The sequence below is a fragment of the Oryctolagus cuniculus genome, chromosome 5, assembly GCF_964237555.1.
Source record: "Oryctolagus cuniculus chromosome 5, mOryCun1.1, whole genome shotgun sequence".
NCBI classification, from domain to species: Eukaryota; Metazoa; Chordata; class Mammalia; order Lagomorpha; family Leporidae; genus Oryctolagus; species Oryctolagus cuniculus.
In genome coordinates, this window is record NC_091436.1 from 116,262,536 (window position 1) to 116,282,794 (window position 20,259).

The following is a 20,259-nucleotide window of genomic DNA, read 5'->3' on the forward strand; positions in this document are numbered from 1 at the left end:
TGGCACTCATATTGGAAGCTGGTATCACAAGCAATGGTTTAACCCCATGTGCCACATCGCCAGCCCCAATATTCCTGTTTTGAAATTTGTCTCATACTATTACAGCCATGCCAATTTTCTTATAATTAGTGATTACGTAACAGATATTTTCCATCTTTTTACTGGCAACCTATCTAAGATTTTATAATTTAAAGTGTATTCCTTACTAACAGCCCTGGGTCTTTTTAAATTTCTTTTTTATTGAAATAGCCCATTCATATTTATTATAAGGAATATGTCTGGGTTTAAATCTACCATCCTATGTGTTTCTACCATTCTGTGTTCCTTTAATCCTCATTTCTTGCTATTTTTTCATTTTACATTTTATCCCTCTTATTGATGTAATTATACATCTGATTTTAAAATTAATGATTCCTCTTTGTGTATTTTTAAAATAATGATAATGTGGATCTCTAACAGCATCATAAATCATGTAATAATATTATCTCATTCATATATATAGCATGAGAACCATACAACAGTGCACCTCCCATTTTTTGCGCTACTTCCATATGTTTTGCTTCTAAAGGTGTTACAGTACTTGTAATCCAACACTGATGCTTTACTTTAAAAGTAAAACATATCAAGGCTTTATATCTAAAATATGAAAGAAGTCTCAAAACCCAACAGTAGAAATAACAATCCAATTATAACAAGGAAGATAGGAAGAAATATTCTAACAAAGAGACAAAGCAGATGGTAAATAAGCACATGAAAAGAAATTCAACATCATTAGCAGGTGGGAAATGCAATAGGAAACTGCAGTGAGTATTATTATACACCTATTAGAAAAGTGAAAATTAAAACAAATAGTGACAAATTCTAGTAAGGATACAGAAAAACTGCATTACCCTCATATTTTGGCTGATGGGGATGAAAAATGGCCCAGCCACTCTGGGAACTGCTTGGCCATTTCTTACATAACTAAATATGTAATTCACATTTGACCCAGCAGTTGCACTCTTGGATATTTATCCCAGAGAAATGAAAACTTAATGTTTACACAAAAACCTGTTACACAAATGTTAAAAGCAGTTTTATTCCTAGTAACCAAACACAGGAAACAACCCAGATGTCCTTCAAGGAGCAAATGGTTAAGCAAATATGGTCCATGTATACCACCAAATAAACTCAGCAAGAAAAGGGAACAAACAGCAGCAGTCTGGATGAGTCCCCAGTGGACTATCCTGGAGGGGAAAAGCCCAGGGTTTTTTTTGTTTTGTTTTGTTTTGTTTTGTTTTTTTCGACAGGCAGAGTTAGACAGTGAAAGAGAGAGACAAAGAGAAAAAAGTCTTCCTTCCGTTGGTTCACCCCACAAATGGCCCCCACGGCAGGCGCTGCGCCGATCCAAAGCCAGGAGCCAGGTGCTTTCTCCTGGTCTCCCATGCAGGTGCACTTGGGCCATCCTCCACTGCCTTCCCGGGCCACAGCAGAGAGCTGGACTGGAAGAGGACCAGAACCGGGGTACCGGCGCTGCAGGCAGAGGATTAGCCAGCCAAGTGAGCTGTGGTACCAGCCAAAGCCCAGTTCTAATTAACAGTTGCTAGAGTTTAGGGATGGAAGCAGGGACATGAGGAAGAAGTTAGCCTCACTATAAAAGGGCAGTACAAGGGACCCTGTGACTGTGGAACTGCTCAATATTTTAATTGTGACAATGAATACATGAATCTATAAATGTGATAAAATTATACAGGACTAAAAGCACACAGAAAAGTAAAACTGGAGAAATCCGAGTAAGATTGTGTCGCTCCCCGTCTTCGTGGAGGAACGACACAGGACCCTGCGTTGTTCTTTCGTCTGCTCGGCCCTCCCCGGGTTTGCTGCTGGTTCTTCCCGGGTTGGCTACCGACCCTTCCACCTCCGTGGAAGGGCGATTCCCCCTGCCACTTTCCCCACTTCCGCAGGGGAGCGGCACACCGCCGGCCGGCTCTCTCGGGGGCTGCTCAGGTGTTATTCGGATAGATGTTCCTGGTGCATGTTGTCTCTCTCGTCCTTTATAGTCCTCTTCCACCAATCCCAACTCTGCTACCCACACGCTGAGTACGCTGCTCTCCTCCAATCAGGAGCAGGTCCTGCTGTTTATTGGTTGAACTGGAGGCAGCTGTGTAGAAGCTGTTTCCTCCTCTCCCAGCGCCATATTGTAGGAGAGCAGATGCATAGAATAAGTCTTAATTCGAGTAACAGTCTAGTCTGAGTTGCTCCCCACAGATTGGATGATTATAGTAAGGTCAATATATTGGTTATGGTATTTGATTACAGTTTTGCAAACTATTTCTATCATAGAAATTGGGTATAGGATAAAAGGGACCTCTGTATTTTTTAAAGATTTATTTATTTATTCGAAAGGCTGAGTTACACAGAGGCAGAGAGGCACGGGGAGGGGAAACGGAGAGAGAGATGTCTTCCATCTGCAGGTTCACTCCCCAAATGGCCACAACGGCCAGAGCTGAGCCAATCTGAAGCCAGGAGCCTCCTCCCATGCAGGTGCAGGGGCCCAAGGACTTGGGCCATCTTCTACTGCTTTCCCAGGCTATAACAGAGAGCTGGATCAGAAGCAGAGCAGCCAGGATATGAACCGGTGCCCATATGGGATGTTGGCACTGCCAGCAGCGGCTTTACCCACCAAGCCATAGAGCCAGCCCCTCTGTATTATTTTTAATAATTTTAAAATTTATATAAGGAAAAAAATTTAAGCATTTCATATATACAGTTTTAAGAGCATAATTATACTTTCCACCCCACCCTCTGCCCATCCCTAGTTCCCACCCTTCCTCCTACTTTCTTTCTTATGGAGATTTGATTATTGTTTATAGCCTTTGTTTATACTCTTCAGGAACAGTGGTTTTTCTACTTTCTACTTGTTGAATTCTTTATTTAGTGAAGGGTTATGCTTATGATTATAAAGTAAATTGAAAATTAATCACTGTCATTGCATTATTCATATAATTACCTATGAATTTATTATTATCTCAAAGTAATGTTTATTTTTAAAAGGTAATTGTACAGGTGCCAGAATAGAAAGAGGTAACAAATGTTCCCCCCGCTGAAGAATTTAAGTTGGGGCCAGCATTGTGGTGCAGCTGATTAAACTGTCTCCTGTGATGCCAGCAACCGATATGAGCTCCAGTCTGAGTCCCAGCTGCTCCCTGCTAATGTACCTATGAAAGCAGCAGAAGATAGCCAAACTCCTTTGGCTCCTGTACCCACATGGGAGACCCAGATGGAGTTCCATGCTCCTGGCTCAGCCCCAGCTTTTGTGGCCATTTGGGGATGAAAGATCTCTCTGTCTGTTACTCCCTCTCTCTGCAACTCTGCCTTTCAAATAAACAAATAGATCTTTAAAAAAAAATTGTTGTCATGGAGTAAGGAATTGCCGGCGCTGTGGTATAGTAGGTAAAGCCGCAGCCTGCAGTGCTGGCATCCCATATGGGCACGGGTTCAAATTCCAGCTGCTCCTCTTCTGATCCAGCTCTCTGCTATGGCCTAGGAAAGCAGCGGAAGATGGCTCAAGTCCTTGGGCCCCTGCACGTGCATGGGAAACCTGGAAGAAGCTCCTGGCTACTGGCTTTGGATCGGCGCAGGTCCAGCTGTTGCGGCTATCTGGGGAGTGAACCAGCAGATGGAAGACACCCTCCCCCACTCTCTGTGTGTGTGTCTCTCTCTGCCTCTCCTTCTCTCTCTGTATAACTCTTTCAAATAAATAAATAAATATTTTTTAAAAAGGAATTTAGTGGTTTTAAAGATGGCAAAGGCCCGATCTAAAACTAATTCCTTGAGCAAGGACAGTCTATTCAATAAATGGTGCTGGGAAAATTGGATTTCCACGTGCAGAATCATGAAGCAAGACCCCTACCTTACACCTTACACAAAAATCCACTCAACATGGATTAAAGACCTAAATCTACGACCTGACACCATCAAGTTACTAGAGAACATTGGAGAAACCCTTCAAGATATTGGCACAGGCAAAGAGTTTCTGGAAAAGACCCGGGAGGCACAGGCAGTCAAAGCCAAAATTAACTATTGGGATTGCATCAAATTGAGAAGTTTCTGTACTGCAAAAGAAACAGTCAGGAGAGTGAAGAGACAACCGACAGAATGGGAAAAAATATTTGCAAACTATGCAACAGATAAAGGGTTAATAACCAGAATCTACAAAGAGATCAAGAAACTCCACAAAAACAAAACCAACAACCCAATTAAGAGATGGGCCAAGGACCTCAATAGACATTTTTCAAAAGAGGAAATCCAAATGGCCAACAGGCACATGAAAAAATGTTCAAGGTCATTAGCAATCAGAGAAATGCAAATCAAAACCACAATGAGGTTCCACCTCACCCCGGTTAGAATGGCTCACATTCAGAAATCTACCAACAACAGATGCTGGCGAGGATGTGGGGAAAAAGGGACACTAACCCACTGTTGGTGGGAATGCAAACTGGTCAAGCCACTATGGAAATCAGTCTGGAGATTCCTCAGAAACCTGAAGATAACCCTACCGTTCGACCCAGCCATCCCACTCCTTGGAATTTACCCAAAGGAATTTAAATTGGCAAACAAAAAAGCGGTCTGCAGCCTAATGTTTATTGCAGCTCAATTCACAATAGCTAAGACCTGGAACCAACCTAAATGCCCATCAACGGTAGACTGGATAAAGAAATTATGGGATATGTACTCTTTAGAATACTATACTGCAGTAAGAAACAACGAAATCCAGTCATTTGCAACAAAATGGAGGAATCTGGAACACATCATGCTGAGTGAAATAAGCCAGTCCCAAAGGGACAAATACCATATGTTCTCCCTGATCGGTGACAACTGACTGAACACCAAAAAGGAAACTTGTTGAAGTGAAAGGGACACTATGGGAAACGGTGACTTGATCAGCATAGCCCTGACTGTTAATGAACAACTTAATACATTATCCCTCTTAGTAGTTTTTTTGTCTGTTCTACTTAATATGACTGATTTAATTCTGTAATTAATACACAGTTATTCTTAAGTGTTGAAATTTAACTGAAATGTGATCCCTGTTAAACATAAGAGTAGGAATAAGAGAGGGAAGAGATATATAATTTGGGACATGCTCAAGCTGACTTGCCCCAAATGGTAGAGTTAGAAACATACCAGGGGACTCCAATTTAATCCCATCAAGGTGGCATGTACCAATGCCATCTCACTAGTCCAAGTGATCAATTTCAGTTCACAATTGATCATAATGAAAGGACTAAGAGTCAAAGGGAGCACATAAGCAAGTCTAGTACCTGCTAACACTAACCGATAGAATAAATAAAGGGGAGAGTGATCCAACATGGGAAGTGAGATACTCAGCAGACTCATAGAATGGCAGATGCCCTAAATAGCACTCTGGCCTCAGAATCAGCCCTAAAGGCATTCAGATCTGGCTGAAAAGCCCATGAGAGTATTTCAGGCATGGAAAGCCAAGACACTCTGGCAAAAGATCTCTGTGAGTGAGATCTCAGTGAAAAGAACAGGTCTTCAAAGAAGGAGGTACCTTTCTCTGAAGGGAGGAGAGAACCTCCACTTTGACTATGACCTTGTCTAAACAAGATAAGAGTCGGAGAACTCAAGGGGCTTCCATAGCCTTGGAAACTCATGACTGGAGCATAGGGAGATTACTGATGCCATAGACAGGAGTGTCAATTGGTAAAGTCAACAACAGGAGTCACTGTGCACTTACTCCTCATGTAGGATCTCTGTCATTAATGTGCTGTGCATTGAGATTTAATGCTATAACGAGTACTCAAATAATATATTTCACTTTGTGTTTCTATGGGGGTGCAAACTGTTGAAATCTTTACTTAATGCATACTAAACTGATCCTCTGTAAAAAAAAAAAAAAAAAAAAAAAGAAAAGAAAAGAAAAGAATAGAAACTATCAACTCCCAACTTGACTCTCACTGGGATTAAACATGACAATAGGTCTGATCTGATTTCATCATCATTAAAAAAAATCATCTATTATTTTTCACTTTATGTTTCTGTGTGTCTGTGTGGGAGCAAACTGTTGAAATCCTTACTTAATGTATACTAAGCTGATCTTCTGTATATTAAGATAATCGAAAATGAATCTTGATGTGAATGGAAGGGGAGAGGGAGTGGGAAAGGGGAGGGTTGTGGGTGGGAGGGACGGTATGGGGGGGAAGCCATAGTAATCCATTATTCGTACTTTGGAAACGTATATTCATTAAATAAAAGTTAAAAAAAAAAAAAAAAAAAGATGGCAAAGGCCCATTGGGCAGATCCAGGAGACAGCTTAATTCTAACAGATGAACTCTGTAGTCATGTAATCATACTACTTAATATTTATCGCGCAATTACAGATGCTTTGCCTGTAGTAATTCATCTTATCTCTACCATCACTCTGCACTAGGATATTACTGCCATATTGCCAGCAAGGAGAATAAAACACAAGTGAGTTAAGTAACTTGACCAAGTAATTTTTTTTAAAGGGAACTCTTGATTTAGCCAATCTTGAATGATATTACAGTGCTATGTAAAGAGTACCAGATTATTTGTCCAGAATCTTGGGTTCCAGTTCCAATCTCTTACTGAGTCACTTTAAAAAAAAAAAAAAAAAAGATTTATTTATTTATTTGAAATTCAGAGTTACACAGAGGCAGAGAGAGAGAAACATCTTCCATCTGCTGGTTCACTCTCCAATTGGCCACAATGGCTGGAACTGTGCCAATCAGAAGCCAGGAACCAGGAGCTTCTTCCAGGTCTCCCACTTTTTTTTTTTTTTTTCATTTGACATGTAGAGTTATAGACAGTGAGAGAGAGAGAGACAGAGAGAAAGGTCTGCCTTCTGTTGGTTCACTCCCCAAATGGCCACCCCGGCCAGTGCTGCGCCAATCTGAAGCCAGGAGCCAGGTGCTTCCTCCTGGTCTCCCATTTGGGTGCAAGGGCCCAAGCACCTGGGCCATCCTCCACTGCCCTCCCGGGCCACAGCAGAGAGCTGGACTGGAAGAGGAGCAACCTGGACTAGAACTCAGCGCCCATATGGGATGCCAGTGCCGCAAGGTGGAGGATTAACCAAGTGAGCCACTGTGCCAGCCCCAGGCCGTTTTCTACTGCTTTCCCAGGCCAAAGGAGGGAGCTGGATGGGAAGTGGAGCAGCTAAGACTCAAACTGGTGCCCATACGAGATGCTGGCTCTGCAGGCAGCGGCCTTACCTGTTATGCTACAGAGCCGCTCAAACTAATTCCCTTCTTTTTTAAAAAGATTTATTTATTTATTTGAAAGTCAGAATTACACAGAGAGAAGGAGAGGCAGAGAGAGAGAGAAAGGTCTTCCATCTGCTGGTTCACTCCCCAGGTGGCCGCAACAGCCGGAGCTGCACCAATCCGAAGCCAGGAGCCAGGAGCTTCTGCTGGGTCTCCCACACGGGTGCAGGGGCCCAAGGACTTGGGCTATCTTCTGCTGCTTTCCCGAGCTATAGCAGAGAGCTGGATCAGAAGTGGGGCAGCTGGGTCTTGAACCGGTGTCCATATGGGATGCCAGCGCTTCAGGCCAGGGCGTTAACCCGATGCGCCACAGCACCGGCCTCCTGATTTGCTTTTATTTTGAGAGATGATTCAAGAACTTGGTTGTCCCATTTGCAAAAAGATGTTCCTAGAATCTTTACCACATGAACATCATTCTGTATTTTGATGATTCCCTGACTCTAAATAATCAGCAAAAATAATTCTTTTTTTCTGGGCCCGCTTTGCCAGTTGGAGCCATCCCTAGTGGCATCACTCATGTCTCCTGAACCTTCCAGGGTTACTGAAGGTCTACTGCTGAATACTGGTGTTTGGTTTCACTGGGCTACCACTGACTGCCACTCTCCCCACAAAAGGCTTCCCTAATGCTTTCAGGTGTGGCCAACTTCAGGTGATAACAGTAGCGGTCATTTACTGAGTCCTTACCGAGTGCTAAAGATTGACACAGGCTATGACATTTCATCCACACAAAGCCCTGGGAAATGAGTACTGTCAGGATCCATTTTTACACTGGTGGCCTTGAAGACTAATGCCTGACCTAAAAACTGCTGCAAGCAGTAGTAGGTAGAGGCAGCTCTCAAACCTTCACCTCCCTAATGCAACATTTTTTTTTTTATTTAATGAATGCATTTTTACATAGATACAACTTTAGGAATACAGTGGTTTTTTCTCTCATGCCGCCCACCCCGCTCCCTTCCCACCTCTCATTCCCTCTCCCATCTCCTTCATTATGGATCATTTTTAGTATGGCTTTATATATAGAGGACCATCTCTGTGTTATCATATCTCATATGTTATCATATCGCTTTCAGCCTTCCACAAAGTCATGTTTTAGGAGGAGGATTGGGACATTGTAAGTATTTTATAAATTATAAAGTTAAGGTTAAAATTTAACTTAAATAATACAATTTTTTTAAAAAAAGATTTACTTATTTTATTTGAAAGAGTTGCAGAGGGAGGGAGAGACACAAACAGAGGTCTTCCATCTGCTGGGTCACTCCCCAAATGGCTGCCAGGGCTGGGCCAGGCCAAAGTCAGGAGCTTCTCCCAGGTCTTCCACATGGATGCAGGGGCCCAAGCATTTGGGCCACCTTTCACTGCTTTCCCAAGTGTATTAGTAGAGAGTGGATTGGAAGTGGAATAGCTAGGACTCAATCTGGAGCCCGTATTGCAGGCGGCAGATTAACCTGCTACACCACAGCGCTGATCTTTAATATTATAATTTAAAGTGAATTTGCTCATTTCCTTTTCTGAAAATTTACATTTGGTAAGCCATTTTAACTAAAATCACCTTGGCATTCCAGCAGCCCCCTTATGATGGCAGTATAAGACTAATACTTGCACCTGCAGCTTGCAGCGTCGACAAGCTGACCGGCAAGCCATGTGCTTCTCAACACATCAGCCTTTGGCCTGCTCTGGGGTTAGGCAAAATGTGAAATCAGTGACCTTTGGTGGGGGGAGGTGGGGTGAAGAGTCTCAGGCATCTAAGGTTGTTGACCCCAGAAACAAAAGAAATCCAACGAACTTGCAAAACAGAGAAAACAACTTCCTTTTGGGAAAAAAACAAAGCACCTACTTGTTGCTGCCCACCCATTTAATAACTGGCCTTGATTGTCTTCCAGCAGCAAACACAATAGCCCTATCCACAAATGTTTTTCCCATTTCTTCTGTTCCGTTCAAACCAAGCATTTGAGAATAAATTGTTCATTTCTCTTTTCTCGATGTGCTCCAATGGTTGTAAACAAGGAGACAACTGGTATATAGAAATGTCACATGTTTCTCTTGACTACATATGGTCTTATGAACCCCTGCCTGGGTATTAAATGAACAACAGAAGGATGATCTGACTATCCTCAGAGGGCTAGGTTGGGACTACAAAAAACAAAAACCAGACAATAAGCCTGTACTGGATTATGTTCAAGTGCAATAGACACCTTTGGACTGTCTTCCCAGCACACTAGATTCTTTTTCCAGAGAACTGTCCCATCCATCTACACAGAATTAGCCCCCAGAGTTCTTGTTTTTATTTTATGACCCTTGGTCATAGCTGATTGTCTAGAGGCAAACATCTGGAGGAGGCAATCCAAGAACCAATTCAGTTCTCCTTCTCTTGAGAAATCCGACTAAGACAGAGATGCAAGCAACTGAGTCCAGCCGTGAGTGGAACATTAGAAAGAAAGCCCGAGGACTTTTGCTGCTGGGGCTCCGGTTGTTCAACTCTCCTCCCACACTGTGGGTGATCGACAGCCCACCCAACAACTTCACGGTTTTGTTTATCTCAAATAGGTGTCTGTGACAATCATTTCCTATCAAAGACACCATGCCCTGTGGTAGCTTCAGTGGAGGTGGATGTAAAAGAATCACTGACACGTTCCCTGATCCTGTGTCGACCAGGAATCTTCTTGCTATGGAAGGGAATAGGATCTGGGGTTTGACTTAGCTTGGTGATCCCCCGAACAGCTTTGGTCACAGTACACACAGAAACGACAATAACATCTGCTTTACAAAGTCATGTCAGGCAGGAAGTGTGACTCTGGCTGGGCTCCTGGCTCATGTCAAAGGTTCAAGCAACATCAGCCTCTGCCATGCCTTGAGAACAGATTCTCCGGATGCTCTCAAATTCAAGTCACACAAAGATCATGGGAGTTATATTTTAAAATAGAAAAGGCATCATTCCCATGAAGAAAAAAAGTTACAACCATAATACTGGCTGATTTGGAGGTGGTGGACAGCAGGCAGGGACTAAAGTCAGAGGCCTGTCTTCGAGGGCTGGAATGCCTCAGCTTAACCCAATGGGCAGGTTACTGGGAAAGTCCAGAGGAACCCTTGCTTCCACTTGCTTGGGAATATCGGTGCAGGCCAAGTCAACCCTACTAAGTGAGCAGCAGCCCCTTCCTCCTAGTGGCTTTTTATTGTGGCAAACACTTTGACCTGATTAAGTTATTCTCACGAAAGCCACAAGGGCTTCCATTCCTTCCCCTCCTCTAGGCATTTTTCCAAGAAATCAGTGAGGAAGGCACAAACAGAAAAAACCTCTTTGCATGGAATTTTCGGCAGCATTGAGGAAACTGGCATGGCTTTCTGAGTGTCTTTAAATCACCTCATGATATGGAGGTGATATGCTATGGAGCATAATGGAGATGAACTGCCTGTTCTGCCTAGAGACAAAATTCCCACAATTCCCTAGAGCTGCTTGGAAGTCACTGACCTCCTCATTGCCATGTTCCTCAGTAAGCATTGACAAGATAGTGGTCAGTTGTATCTGGCAGCTAATAAACATTTCTTTTTAAAAAAGAGTTCTATTGGGGGGCCGGCGCCGTGGCGCAGGTTAATCCTCCACCTGCAGCACCAGCATCTCATATGGACACCGGTTCGAGTCCCAGCTGCTCCTCTTCCAATCCAGCTCTCTGCTGAGGCCTGGGAAAGCAGTAGAAGATGGCCCAAGTCCTTGGGCTCCTGCAGCCACATGGGAGACCCAGAAGAAGCTCCTGGCTCCTGGCTTCGGATTGGCACAGCTCCGGCCATTGCGGCCATTTGGAGAGTGAACCAGCAGATGGAAAACATCTCTCTCTTTCTCTCTCTCTCTCTCTCTCTCTCTCCTCTCTCTGTGTAACTGTGACTTACAAGTAAAATAAATAAATCTTAAAAAAAAGAGTCGTATTTATTTGTTTGATAGGCAGAGTGACAGAAAGATCTTCCATCTGCTGGTTCACTCCACAAATAGCCTGGAACTCCATCTGAGTTTCCCATGTGGGTGACAGGGACTCAGACTGTCCTTTGCTGCTACTTTTCCAGATGCATTAACAGAAAGCTGGATTAGAAGCAGAGTAGCCATGGCTCAACCTGCGCTCCATACGGGATGTTGGTCTTGCAGGCAGCAGCTTACCCTGCTTTGCCACAGTGCAGGTCCCTAACAAATATTTCTTTTTTTTTTTTTTAAGACTGATTTATTTATTTGAGAATCAGAGTTACAGACAGAGAGAGGGAGAGACAGAGAAAGAGGTCATCCATCCACTGGTTCACTCCCCAAATGGTTGTAACAGCTGGAGCTGGACCACGCCGAAGCCAGGAGCAAGGAGATTCTTCTGGGTCTCCCACATGGGTGTAGGGACCCAAGGACCTGGGTCATCCTCTTCTGCTTTCCCAGGAGCATTATCAGGGAGCTGGATCAGAAGTGGAGTAGCCAGGAATCAAATCGGTGCCTACATGGGATGCCAGCACCGCTGGTGGAGGCTTAACCTACTATACCACAGCACCAGCCCCCTAGCAAATATTTCTTCAGTGTTCACTCAGTGCCAGGGATTGTTGATCTTTAAATCCAGGGTGACCAAGAGAAACAATTTCTCCTCTGAAGAAGCCCATGTCCTCATGAGTACAGTACATAGATATCATGACTCAGATTTGTTCACAGTTCTGCCTCCCCTGGATTCATGGGTTCTGTGGAGAGTGTGGAATGGCTATTTCCTCAAAGCCCCTTACAACAGCGGAGCACAGTATATTATGCTTTCTTTAAAAATGAAACACAAAAAATTCTCATTTTTTGCAACTGAATCTTGATGATCTATGCCACCTCAAGACTTCCAGCTCCACTCTGTTTCTCAGCAGGTGTTCTGTCCCTGCGTGGACCGCTCAGTCTGGCTGCCCAAAGCAGAAAAGGATGGGAGGTGACATGCATAACACAGCTATGGGGAACGTATGCAAGCACTGCAGGGACTGGCTATGAAGCAAAGCCAGCAGAGCGTGGCTAACACAATCAAAGAACAGAGAGTGCCTTTTTCTAAATTAGAGGACTGTGTCAATAAAATTCTTTCTGAAAAATAAACAACATATGAGAGAAGAATCCAGGTTTGCTCTGGGGTGGTATTCAAAGTGTTTGAACTGTTTTCTCCTTTGGAGTATCTGCCCCAAGTAAAGCATGACTGACTATTTGGTCTGGAGAGATCAGGGTGCATTCTCTCTGATGGCTGGAAAACGGATGGGCTTAACACACTGCAAAGCTTAAAAGCAAGCAACAACAACAAAGAATGAAACTGAGGAAGATCTTCATTTCTGACTAGAAACAAAAACAAAACTCTGGTGAGAAAAAGTGACTATTGTCAATGTGACTGGTTGGTATTATTTGTATACACCCACCCGAAGATGTTATGGACTAGTTACTGAAATCATCCCACACAAAATTTTAAACAAATGGCTTAATGTTTTTATTTTTGCCACAGTGTGTTTCCTCTTTGTGTTACCAAGCAGCTTTTGCTCTGGAGGTGGCTCAGTTCTATCCATCGAGGGACAGCTCTTTACCCTTGCTCCTCTAATCTAGACCCTGGTTCAGAAGGAGCCTTGTCTCATTGAAGCATGATACCATGCTTTCTGTTTGGCAAAGAGCCATCCTTTCATTCACAAAGATCCCCAACTACTTCTTCATATTCCTCTGATAAATCTATGGGAAGTCTGAATGAACATGAGTGGAGGCAAAGACATAAGTAAGAGACACAACAGAACATAGAGCTCATGGAGCAAGGTCACTTACGTCTGACAGCTTAATTTTAATGGTGTGACCTTGAGCAAGTTGTGCTTCAGGTTCCTCATTTGTAAAATAGGGATGACAATAATAGTACCAATTTCACAGAGTCATTGTGAAAAATCAAAGAACTGTTATGTGTCAAACACATAAGACAGTACTTTTTTTTTTTTTTTTTTTTTTTTTTTTGACAGGCAGAGTGGACAGTGAGAGAGAAAGACAGAGAGAAAGGTCTTCCTTTGCCGTTGGTTCACCCTCCAATGGCCGCCGCAGCCGGCGCACGGCGCTGATCCGATGGCAGGAGCCAGGAGCCAGGTGCTTTTCCTGGTCTCCCATGGGGTGCAGGGCCCAAGCACCTGGGCCATCCTCCACTGCACTCCCTGACCACAGCAGAGAGCTGGCCTGGAAGAGGGGCAACCGGGACAGAAGCTGGCGCCCCGACCGGGACTAGAACCAGGTGTGCCGGCGCCGCTAGGCAGAGGATTAGCCTATTGAGCCGCGGCGCCGGCCCATAAGACAGTACTAATAGAATAGTAAGCACTCAATAAAAGCCAGTTATTATTCTATGTGAGTGTAGTTTTAAAAAATGATCCACAATGAGAAATATATTCAAAAATTACTATAGATTTTAACTTAATGTAAAATTTGTTATAAAACATTATTAAGAAAATGGAAAGATGCATAACCAGCTGGGGAAAATATTTGCCACCATACAACAAAAAGTTAGTATCCTTCATATATAAAGAGTTCTTATAAACATTGAAAATTAAAGATTTTAAGACTACCAAGAAAACGCAAAGGAAATGACAAAACAACTATTTATGGAAAAGGAAAACCTTGGCAAAACATCTGTGTTCACTGATTAGAAGACTTTATTTTTTTGCATTTTTCCCTAAAATTAGCATTTAATTAATGTGAAGCTTTAAGATATGCACATACTGCTCTACTTCCTAATTACACATAAAATATGCCTGTGAGGCCTCATGGGAACCGGCAACACAGGCCACCCCTGGGAGTGGGAGCCACAGCAAAGGCTCTACAACATAGTACTTGGTGCTGGTGAGTGTGTGATGAACTGGGAGAGCTGTGCGCACCGTGCTCGGCGAGTGTCCACAAAGACTCGGTGCCTGGGTGGCCACACCTTCACACTGTCCACCACTCTTTTCCTCCTATTGACCAGTGGGGAAGCCTAGGGCCCCATAACCCAGGACTCACAGTTGGACCTGCTCCCCCTACCTCTCCTCCTCCCGAGGGCCTTGTCCAGGTCCCCTCCCCAGGCTGCCAGGACAGGGGACACAGCTGGGTGCCCCCACCCCACCCAGCTGACCTTGACCCACTGCCAAGACCACACCTGCTCACCAGGATGGCAGCCCCTAACCACAAGCCCTGCCTGGCTCTGCCTGGACTTCGGCACCCAAGGCCCCACGAAGATCCCCAGCCTCTAAGTACCTTCTCTACAACACGGCAAAGTCTGGACACGAGGGGTGGTCCACCATGACACCTTTTTTCTCTGTAGCCATGAGGACAAGCTCTGAGGAGGTGGCCTAGGGTGGTGACCAGGAGGCCACAACCAGCCTGGGTCACAAGCACCGAGCAGGGATCACCCAAGGGGTCTCAGATGCCCACCAACCGCTGAGGACCATGAACGCACCTCCCTTTCGCTCCCAGCCACCTCCTAAGGCCCACCCCTTCCCTGATTAGAAGACTTTATGTTGTTAAGATGTCAGTACTATGCAAAGTTATCTGCATATTAATGAAGTCACTATCAAAATCTCACTTTGGGGACCAATGTTGTGATGCAGTGGGTTAAGCCACTGCTTGGGATGCTGACATTCCATATCAGAGTGCTGGTTCAAGTTCTGGCTGCTCAACTTCCAATCCAGCTCCTTGATAATGTGCTTGGGAATGCAGTGGAAGATGGCTCAAGTACTTGGGGCCCTTCTATCTACATGGGAGACATGGATGGAGCCCCAAGGTGCTGGCTTTGGCCTGGCTGTTGTGGCCATTTGGGGAATAAACCAGAGGATGGAATATCATTATCAATCTCTCTCTCTTGCTCTGCCTTTCAAATAGATAAAATACATTTTAAGAGATTTTAGCCAAAGTTGGAAGCAGCCTAAATGTCCATGAGAAAATGTAGCATTTACATACAATGGAATATTATCTAGCCTCTTTTAAAAGGGAAGGAAATCCCGACACATGCTGCAACATGGGTGAACCCTGAGGACATTACACTGTTAAATAAGCCAATCACAAAAGCACGGATTCCACATATTTGAGATATCTACTGTAGTCAAAATCATAGAGACAGAAAATAAGTGATGCTATCAGGGAGTTGCTTCTTAAGGGATGTGGAGTTTCTTTTCATAAAAAAAGTTCTAGACATTGGCTGAACTACAATGTGAATGTAGTTAACTATAGAAATGTTCACTTTAGAATGGTTAAAATGGGGACTGTCTTGTAGTACAGTGGATTAGCCACCACTTACATTGCTGGCATTCCATATTTGAGCACTGGATCAAGTCCTGGCTACTCCACTTCTGATCCAGCTCATTGCTAATGCACCTGGGAAAGCAGTGGAAGACCGCCCAAGTACCTGGGCTCCTGCCACCCATGTGGGAGACCTGATTGGAGAGTTCGCAGCTGCTGGCTTTGGCCTGGCCAATTCTGGCCATTGCAGCCATTTGGGGGAGTAAACCAGTAGATGGAAGATTTTCATTCTCTCTCTCTCTCTCCCTCTTGCTCTCTCTCTTTCTGGCAAATACATAAATAAGTTTTTTCAAAAATGTTTAGAATGGTCAATTTTATATGCATCTTACCACAATTAAAGGTTAAAATTTTTTAAATAAGGAGCCGGCGCCGTGGCTCAATAGGCTAATCCTCCACCTTGCGGCGCCGGCACACCGGGTTCTAGTCCCGGTTGGGGCGCCGGATTCTGTCCCGGTTGCCCCTCTTCCAGGCCAGCTCTCTGCTATGGCCAGGGAGTGCAGTGGAGGATGGCCCAGGTGCTTGGGCCCTGCACCCCATGGGAGACCAGGAAAAGCACCTGGCTCCTGGCTCCTGCCAGGATCAGCGCGGTGCGCCGGCTGCAGCGGCGGCCATTGGAGGGTGAACCAGCGGCAAAAGGAAGACCTTTCTCTCTCTGTCTCTCTCTCTCACTGTCCACTCTGCCTGTCAAAAAAAAAAAAAAAAAAAAAAATTTTTAAATAAAAGGAAAATTGAAAGTTAGCAAACATGAAAAATATACAAACTCATTTGTAATGAAGGATATTAAAATTAAGATGGAATTAATTTTTGCTGTTCTGATTAGCATAGGTTTTGTTTTTTAGTGTCATACTCAGTACTGACATAGATATACCAAATCAGCACTTGCCCACACCTCAAAAGCACTTGGCTTAAAGCCTTAGATACTCTTCTTTTAGGAATTCTGTTTTAAGGAATGTGTCACAAGGAAATTATCAGAAATGCGGAGAGCATGTCACACACACATTTATGTATTTTTATGTAAAGACTTCTCCTCACAGTGTTATTTACAATAAAGAAAATTGGACAACCCAACATCTACTACTAAGGAAAAGCTTATGAGTGCCATGCTTTAGAATGAATGAGATGGAGCATTTCACAACCATTTGGAAAGATATTTGTGAACAATACTAAAGGCATGAAAAGGTGGTTCTGATATAATAGTAAGATATCAAACAGGAAATAGAATTTAATATGTGGTGTAATAAAAACCATGCCAAGGATATAGGTGAGCAGAACAAAAAGAATGAAAGCAATTTGAGATACACACAAGAATGCCTCCAGTTGGTCAGACTGAGGAGGATTTTATTTGCACTTTCTGCTCTTTTCATTCTCTCACAGTGGATCTACAATTGCTACAGGGCCTCTGTGGGAGATGTCATCTTTACTTTGAATCTCATGCCAGGTCTGTTAGCCAACGGTTCTGTTAGTGAGCACTGGGGATAATATCAACCAGGTCTTCGATTCTCAAGTTCACGTGTGTGTCCCAGACTCCAGTTACAAAATACAGCCTTAAGTAATGTTAGTACAGATATCTATTATCTTTTTGTTGTTCTGTGGTAATATATTTTTAAGTAACAGCACTCACACATACTCCTACCAATATCTCAACAATTTTTATAGTCTTTAAATTTGCCACAAATCAGCTTTTTCTGAGTTTGTTCTACAGAGCACCTTTCCTCTTTAAATCTTTTTTCATTTCTTTGTTTGCAAGATAGAGAGACAGAAAGGGACACACACAGAGAGATCTTCCATCCACTGTTCATCCCCCAAATGTCCCCAACAACCAATGCTAGGCCAAGCCAGAGCTGGGAGCCTGGAACTCAATCTGGGTCTCTCCTGTGGGCGGCCAGTACCCGTGTACTTGGGCCATCATCTCTCTGTTGCCTCTCAGGGTACACATCAGCAGGGAGCTGATAGGAAGCAGAGGGATTAGTACTTGAACCAGGCACTCTGTTTTGGGATATGGTGTCCCAAGAACTTTCCAATTACTGTGCCAATTCCCACTCCTACAGAGCACCTTTCTAAAAGTTGTTAATAGATAAGTCAATGAGAAAGGGCTTCCCTGATAAAACAAATTTGGGAAGCTCTGCGACTTTCATTGCTTCCAAAACTTATTTGTGCTGGACCTCTTTTATCAGGTAGTGGCTTTTAGCATCATGTGAGACTGTGCTTTTTATGAAACCATTTGTGAGATGCTAGAATAATGTGTAATAACAGAATGCTGGTCAACACACTTCCCAGAAAAAGTAAGATTTTTGTTCCATCAAATTAGGGACCTAAAATTCTTAATGGATGTGGTCAGTGATGTTATGAATTAATCTGTTTCCCTCTAACATTCATATTTGAACTTCTAACTTCAGTATCTCAAGATGCAACTATATTTGGAGATAGAATCTTAGAAGAAGTGATTAAGTTAAAAAGGCCATTGGGCAAATCCTATACCAATAGGTATCCTTATAAGAATAGGAAATTTGAGGGTAGGTATTGTGGAGCAGTGGATTAAATCACTGCTTGGGATGCCCATGTACCATATCAGAGGCCAGTTCAAGTCCCAGCTATTCTACTTCCAATTTAGCTTCCTGCCATTGCATTATGGAAAGCAGTAGATAATGGCTCAAGTGCTTCAGCTTCCACCACCCCAGGAGGAGACCTGGCTTCAGTTCAGCCTGGCCTAGCCCTAACTACTGTGAGCATTTGGGGAGTGAAACAGCAGATCTTTCTCGGGCCCATTGCTGTGGTATAGTAGGTTAAGCCTCTGCCTGCGGCACTGGCATCACGTATGGGCCCTGGTTTACATCCCAGCTCTCCTCTTCCAATTCAGCTCTCTGCTTATGGCCTAAGAAAGCAGTGGAAGATGGTCCAAATGCTTGGGCTCCTGCATCCACCTGGGAGACCTGGAAGGAGCTTCTGGCTCCTGGCTTTGGATCAGCCCAGCTCCAGACATTGTGGCCATCTAGGGAGTGAACTAGCAAGTGGAAGACCTCTCTCTGTCTCTCTCTCTCTCTTTCTCTCTCTCTCTCTCTCTAACTCTACCTCTTAAATAAATATTTTTTAAAAAGATATTTCTCTCTCTCTCTTCTATCACTCTTTGTCACTCTGCTTTTCAAGTAGGTGAAAATAACACTAAAGAAAAAAAGAAAAAGATACGAAAATTCTAATTACCATAACCAAAAAGTTGACATTGAGGATTTTGAACAACAAAACTATAATCTCAGATTTCCTGCTACCAGCAGTATCCCAGTCAGTTTACTACTGTCAAAAAAGGTGAGAGGATATTTTTCAGAAAAAAATTTTAGTTATATTTATATGTATGTATAAGTATATATGTATATTTATTTATTTGAAAAGCAGAGTGATAGAGAGAGAAAGGTCTTCCATCTGCTAGTTCACTCCTCAAATGGCTACAACAGCCAAGGCTGGGCCAGGCCAAAACTAGGAACCAGGAACTCATCCAGGTCTCCCATGCAGGTGGCAGGGGCCCAATCACTTGGGCTATCATCTGCTGCCTTCTATACCCCTCCCGTCAAAACCCATGGGCACAGTGGGCTTGCCTCCCACCTAGGAGAACCCAGAGGACTTGGCTTGGTGGTAGGGTGCACCATGGACACATTGAGGCTGTCCCTGACCTTCCTCGTGACCTCCAAACCCCTCCTCTCCCCTTGATCCCACCAATCACAATCCTCATTAACTTCCAAAGACAAAAGGCCAACCCCACTGTTTCCATGCATATGCAATTTCTCCTGCCTGGGATGTGTCTTCCTCCTTATCTGCTAGCTGACTCATCAGTTTTCAAAACTGAGATCCGTGTCTCTTGAAGCTAAAATTCCTTAGTTTGACCTGCAAATATTACAGCGATCTAACCCTGGCTACCTTTCTGATCTCATTCCTTAACACCCTCTTGTCTCACTGAGCTCAGGGCACACTGGGCTCCTCGCTGTCCCTGTAACTTCCCAGCATGCCCTGCCCACAGCCTCGCATTGCTGTTCCCTCTGCAGGAAGGCTCTTCTCCCCACCACCTACATGACACCCTTCACTTCATTCCTCTTCTTACACAAATGTGATGCTCCCTACCTAAAGCAAGCGTGCCTGGTCCTACACACATACTGTCACTCTCCACTCTGTCTCCTCTATTCCTCTTCATTGCGTGTGCCACGAGCTGATTTTGTTACATACGAACGTGTTATGTTCGTTGTCTGCCTCCCCAGTAGGATGTAAGTCTTGTGGCTGACAGAGCTTTTAATGCTTAGCATCACATTGTAAGCCCCTGGAATAGAATCTGGCAGGTAACATTACCCAGCGACCAGTGGTTAAATAAAAATTACTGCAAGTTGATTTCCAACTTGATATTGTACCTCCATGCAGCTCTGTGAATAAAGAGATGACTCTAGGTCAGGCTCATGTGGATTTGACTCAAATGATATTTATGCATGTGTGTGAGCATTCCTGCATGCTTGTGCATGTACACCCAAAGGCACTCCAAAAAGATCGTGGAAACAGAATTTAAAAAATGTTTATTTTGGTGCAAGAAAGTTTTTTAAAATTTATTTTAAAGGTAGTGAGACATAAATAGAGGCAAATCTTCCAACTGCTGGCCCATTCCCTGAATATTCATAATAGCCATGGCCAGGCCGGGCCAAAGCCAGGATCGAGGAACTCCTTCTGGGTTTCCTATAT